Source organism: Sminthopsis crassicaudata, chromosome 5 (genome assembly GCF_048593235.1).
Source record: "Sminthopsis crassicaudata isolate SCR6 chromosome 5, ASM4859323v1, whole genome shotgun sequence".
Taxonomy (NCBI): Eukaryota; Metazoa; Chordata; class Mammalia; order Dasyuromorphia; family Dasyuridae; genus Sminthopsis; species Sminthopsis crassicaudata.
The window spans coordinates 313,406,711-313,413,191 of NC_133621.1; the positions used below are offsets into that span (position 1 = coordinate 313,406,711).

At 36.0% G+C, this 6,481-nt stretch overlaps 1 long non-coding RNA gene across 1 annotated transcript; it reads left to right on the forward strand.

Annotated features, from left to right (window-relative positions):
• On the forward strand, nt 1-6,168 carry LOC141543242 (uncharacterized). The gene is made up of 2 exons (XR_012482391.1): nt 1-49; nt 5,612-6,168. It is a non-coding gene; the product is annotated as an uncharacterized LOC141543242 (long non-coding RNA).
• Nucleotides 6,169-6,481: the final 313 nt, after the last annotated feature.

A 6,481-nucleotide genomic window follows, 5' to 3' on the forward strand; every position in this document is an offset into this window, starting at 1 on the left:
AATAATGAAGAGAGCCATCTACACCCAGAGAAAGGACTATGGGAACTGAGTATGGACCACAACATAGCCTTTTCACTCTTTCTGTTATTGTTTGCTTGCATTTTTATTTTACTTCTCAGGTTTTTTTTTATTCTTGACCTGATTTTTCTTGTGCAGCATGATAACTGTATAAATATGTATGTATGTGTGTATATATATATATGTGTGTGTGTGTATGTATGTATATATATATATATACATATATTATATATATACTGAATTTAACATATATTTTAACATATTTAACATGGATTTAACATAGTCTGGGTAAAAACAATGAAAATTGCATTTCCTGACCCACACAGTTTTTATGTAGCTGTTTAGATTGTAGTACTGAGGACCTTAAACTCAATTTCTTCCTTTTCTGTCCTCTAGAAGATGGAAAATTTGAAAACATTGATTGTCATCTATTGGAGGTAGTGAGGGGAAAAAAGGGAAAATTTGAAACAAAAAGTTTTGCAAGGATCAATGTTGAAAAAAATACCCAGGCATATGTTTTGTAAATAAAAAAGCTATAATAACAATAAATAAAATAATTTTTAAAAAATTTAAAGAAAAGAAGAAAGAAAAGGTGAAATGCTGCATTTGGAACTATGAAGACATGGATTAAAATCTTGCCTCCTATACTTACTAATTAGATGAGTTCCTCTAGTTTTTTTCATTAGTAAAACAATAGGTATGGATTTAATGACCTTTGAGGTAGCTTCCTTTTCTGAATTTATAATCCAACGATCTTAGGATAGCCCAAGAATATATTAGATTGGTTTGGTTGCCACAATACACGGATGAATCCTGATCTTACTATCCACTTAGAGAATGCTATGAGGTACTTTTTGAAATGAAATGCCTTGCAAAAATTGTAGTAAATGCTTTCTGCAGAAACATCGTCCTGACTGAGCAGGCAGTCCAAAGTAGGATAGCTCACAGGGCAGCACCACTTCCTTCAATGCTACATTCTGGAATTTTGTCAGAAAGGGAAACCAAGCCCTCTGGTTTACAATGTGGGGATTTGAGTCATTTACCTTTTTCCTTCCTTTGCTCCAAATCCTCTATCGTTTCTGAGACAGCTGTAGGTGATTCAGCAATCACACCCTCTAGTTCTTTCAGAACCCAAGAAGATTGCTGATTCACTGGGACAAGTGACAACAACTTGATATTTTACAATCCTCAAGTACCAACTCTCTCTTGCATGTTTTTGTCTTATCCATTCTCCTTGGCAGAGAGAAATATCAAAATGGATTCTTTCTTTTGCCAAAGATCCCCACTCCCCCACACCCCAACAATACCTTTACCTTTGAGAGTCCTCTTTCCTCAATACAGAGTTCAAAAGGCCAATTATTTTATTGTTTTTAGCTTCAATCAGTGCTTTAGTTTTTTCTGGGTTTAACATCCTTGGCATTAATACTATAGGACGATGACACACTATTATATTCACTTTTGTTACCTGCCATGGCTTCCATTTTTTGATATCTGTATCATAAAAATGTAATCTATTTGGTGATTTTTTCACAAAACTGCAAAATGTCAGAGTGGGAAGGACCTCATTAGGCTTCCAGATCAATAACACAAACACAATAGGAACACCCATCTCCTCAGACAAATTCCATTTTTGTTTTTGATAAAAGTCGTTTTTCTACTTATGTGTTCACAATTTAAGTTTTGAAATTTTCCCATTTCTCCTTAGCTGGCAACCTTTGTAGATATTTACACCATGGCATATCCTTCTTGGAACACTTTCAAACTTGATCACCCCTTTTCTAATCTACATATCTAACTCTGCCTGGCTCTATACTCCTGTATCATGGACTTTACTTGGGGTCATGAACTTGAATTTATTTTATATTTTAAGTATAGTAATCCAATATAATTGGTTTTATTTGAAAACTAATCTGTGTTGTCTATTTAAAAATCATTCTTTGGAAAAAAATATTGCTTGGGCAAGGGATCGATCCATTGATTTCACCAGATTGTCAAAGGCCCCATATAGATCAAAAAGAAGTTATGAACTTCTGTTCTAAAGATAAGTGATTACTTCTTCATAATGTTCCAAGAATTTCTACTCTAGCAACCAGTTCCTCTGTATTAGTCAGATTCAGATCTGGAAGAGAATCACCTTTTACTGACAATTCCATTTTTATAAAGCTGAAATTCTTATTAAGGCATATCAAGATTCAAAGTTTTATAAATGAATAAGATGAAGACACAAATGGGAGAACAGAGCAGTCTTAGTGATGTGAGAAAACCTATAAATTAATTTTAGGTATAAAGTTGTAACATTTAATGGTTCAGATTTGTGATGATTTTTTTCAAGATTAGCACTTTCTCCATTGACACAAAACAACATTCCCTATATTTTAACAAACGTTTGGAGGAAGTTTCATTGGCTGATAAATCAATCATCCTGTATCCCAGAGGGTAATGAGCCATATTAACTTTTAGATGACAGCACTATGGTTGAGGTTAACCCATTTCCACATGTGTACCCAGAGACTTTATAGCCAGGTAGAACTCTCACTTTTCACTGATTTTGTTGTCATTAATGGTCATGTATCTGCTGAATCAAATGACCTCATCTCCATCTCTGTTCCCTTGACCTCTTTCTAGATGCTTACACTGTAAAGCTTCTTCAATCCATTGGTTTTCATGATGCTCACCTTCTCTGGTTCTATCTGTCTGCTCTCTCTCTGTCAGTTAGTTCCTTTCTGTGACTCACAATCTATCTGCTTAAGTGGAGGTTTCCTCATATCCTCAATCTTGGGCCAGCTTACCTGTCTTCTCAATACTTGCTCCCTTGCTATATTCCTATGAGTTCAATTATTTCTTCTATATAGATGATCATCAAATCTATACAAAGAGTCTGCTAATTTTTGTGAACTCCAATGTCATTCTAACAACTGACCATTGGACTCCTCCACTTGGACATCCATATTAAGTGTGAGATTGGTTATTTCCTGAGGGAAATTTATCATAGCTCCTTTCTCATTCAAATCTCCTTCCAAACTTTCCTCTTTCTGTGGAGGGAATGATCATTCTTCTAGGTCCCTAGTCTTATATTTTGCCTACCTCCTACTTTTCCTCTTCCTACCCATCTCTAATAAGTTTCTAGCTCCTATCAATTCAACTTTCAAGGTCTCTTACTTCCACCCTCTTCTCATTCACATAGTCACCAACCCTTTGCAGGCCCTGGTCATTCTGATCCTTACCTGCTACAATGACTTGCTAATTGGTTATTTTGATTCTGGTCTCTCTTCTTTCCAATCCACACAGCTGCCAAAAGAACTTTCCTAAGACTTAGATATGAAAATCTCATTGCCTCCAGGAATACAATTTCTGAGCCTGGGATATAAGGCTCTCTGAACTTGGTTTCAATCTACTTTTCCATTGTGATTCTCCAATATTCTACTTTGTCCTCTCTGTGTTCTAGCCAGCCTGGACTACTAGATCAGCATTTCATCTCCTGTCTCCATGTTTTCACTCAATACACTCACAAACATCCCCCATTTCTAGAAGGCACGGAATAGGTGCTGTTTATAATTATTATTAAGGGAAATTTTCATCTAAATGTAAGATAGAGAATATTCAGACATGTAAAAATGAAGATATTTGATGAGGAAGACAGCACTCACATCTAAGAGGAATAAAGGAACGCTTCCTGAAGGAGAGAGCATCTGAATTAATTTCTGGCAGGTGGGGACAAAGGAGTCCTCATTTTCTCACTGAGAAAATTGAAACAGAAAAAGTGACTTTCCTAGGGTCACACAATTAGAAAACTAAAGAAGCAAAATTTGAACACAGCCTTCCTGACTCCAGACCTAGCACTCCATCCACTGTTTCTTCTAGCTGCAAAAGCTGTTCCCTTAATATATCTTTGTTAAATTAAATGGCATTGACTGATGTTTTTAACCAAGGTTACTAAAAATATTCCTTTTTCCTTAAAAAAAAAGGCTTCTTTTTAATCAATATCCCTTTGATCTTGGTACAGCCCTCTTGCCATCTTCTCCCTTGGATTCCATGTAAATATTCTCATCCTGCTTCTCAGGTCACATACTCTAAGGACTTGCCGCCAGAATCTCTTCTTTCTCTCCCTCTTTATATTGCAGACATTATGATGATGAGAAATAGAAAGCATTTCCATAGCACCCAATGTGTGCCTTGTCCCTCAGCTCTTCTCTTGAGATCTCACCTCTCTTTTGCATCTAAACATTGTCTCATGTTGCCCTTCTTTGATTCCTAAATTCCTATGCCAAGCCCAATGTTACCCATGATATAGTTCTGCATTTTCAGTTCTTTGCTGCATCTGACTATCCTTCCAGTAATTCATTTCTACCAAACATTGCTTCTTCTCTGAGCTTTCTTATTTCTATTGGTAGAACCACTAACGTCTCTTTTGTAAAGGACCATAACTTCAGACTAATCGTTGACCTTTCTCTCTCTTCAATACCCCAGTGGAATCAATGATTAAGGAAGCTCTTCTTCCATGTCCATTGTTACATGCCATATTGCATCTCATTTTAGGGTTTGCAAAGTCCTGGGAGAATGGGGTATAATTATTCCCATTTTACAAGCTGAGGCAGAGAGTAATTGATTGGTTTATTCTCACATAACTAATATCTGAGGAGATAGAGTTATTCTCCCCATTTTTCATATGAGAAAGCTGAAGCAGATAGAAGTTAAGTGATTTGCCAGAGTCCCTTAGTTCATAAGGGTCTCAGGCAGAATTTAATTTACATCTTCCTGAGCCTAGGTTCAATATGCTATTCATTATGTGTACATAGATATATGTGTTATTCAGCTGAATAAGTAAATTAAATCCTCCTGGGTCCTTTTTCCAGTTATTTTCACTTTCTTGCATATTTGCAGGCCCAAAGGACTTCTTTTCTAGTATTAAGCTTGAATAACTGATCTGTTTTGAACTAAGCATGTCTAGTAAAAACACTCATTCCCATCCCCCACTATATGTCTCTCCCTTCTATTCATCTCCTGCCCCAATATGCTACATCTATGCCATGACAGATCTATCTGCCACTGCCATTTCTGAAATTTCTGCTCCATACTTAACAAGAGTGCTTTCATCCATAATCTTTTGCTTCCTTGCTCCCTGCTTCTGCTGATGCTTATTGAGACCTGATTCTCTCCTCTTCAGAAAACCTTCTTGCCCCCATCCCTTCCAGGACTGATTTCACTTTCTCTAATCCTCCCTTCCTATTATAATGCTCCATTCATACTCACTGGGCCTAGTAGAGCAATCATACTACACCATGGCTCTCATTATCACTGTAGCATCTTCCTCCACTACCATCGATAAACAATCTCTTCTTCATGTTCATGCAAACAAAATTCATCACTGTTATTTATCAACTCTCTGTACCTCACTCACAGTCTCTTCTCTTCAATGTTTGTGTTCATATATCTATTTTTCGTAAATTTTTAAAAATTGAAACTGAAATGCAAAATGAGAAAAGGGAAAAATTGCCTTTGTAAAGGGATTTAGGATTTCCCTATTATTGGATAGGATGTGTGCAATGAATATATTAACCATTTAGATTTTTCAAAACTACTACTTCTCTTGCAGATTCTGACTGTGGACAGAATATCTCAATGCACCTTGAAATGATCAATTCTTGGCAAAGCTTTCCTGTGTATGTTAAGAGAAGTGAATACAAGAATGCAGAACCTCCTAAAACCATGGAATTCTGTTCCTGTGTCCCACCAAGTAATGACCAGCAGGATTTGAAACAATTACTTAAGAACTGTTTCCATAGGACTCAAGAACACCCATACTGTTCTGCATCCTCTGGCTTGTCATGGGAAACCACTCAGGCCCTGAACATGACTGTATTGTAATTCAACTTCCCCCTCCCTTGTCACTGAATGTCTACAAAATGTACTTTCATTCCAGCAAAAGGAAATCTCTTCAAGAGAACTCAAAAAATCTGCAGATCAATTCTCAACAATGAAAGCAAATAATTAAAGCACTAGCCCTGTCTTCTCTGGCCTACTTTATGCAGTTCTGGCTATTCCCAGGTTAAAGACCAATCTTAATCAGACTACATTTGAATTTCTTTTAATACATAGAAGACCCCAAGATAAGTTTCAACATGAAACAATAAATGTCCATTTCAGGAAAATCTATATAATAAATACGTGTATTGTTTTCAAAGTTGCCCAGCTTTTCTTTGCTGCTTTGTCAGTTTTATTTTATTTTTTGCTGTTCATTTTTTTTCACATTATTTTCCCCTTTCTTCACCCCACTGCCTTAAAGAAGGCTATAATTAAGTGTGGATACACAAACACATACAGATTTTTATAAACATACAAACATATACTCATACACATATTTATAAGACTATACTATGTTTATTTTCTTCTATCCTTCTCTGAAGGCAAAAAGCATCTTAATTAAAAAGTTCAAATCCTTCAATGTTTCTCTAAATCAACTAGA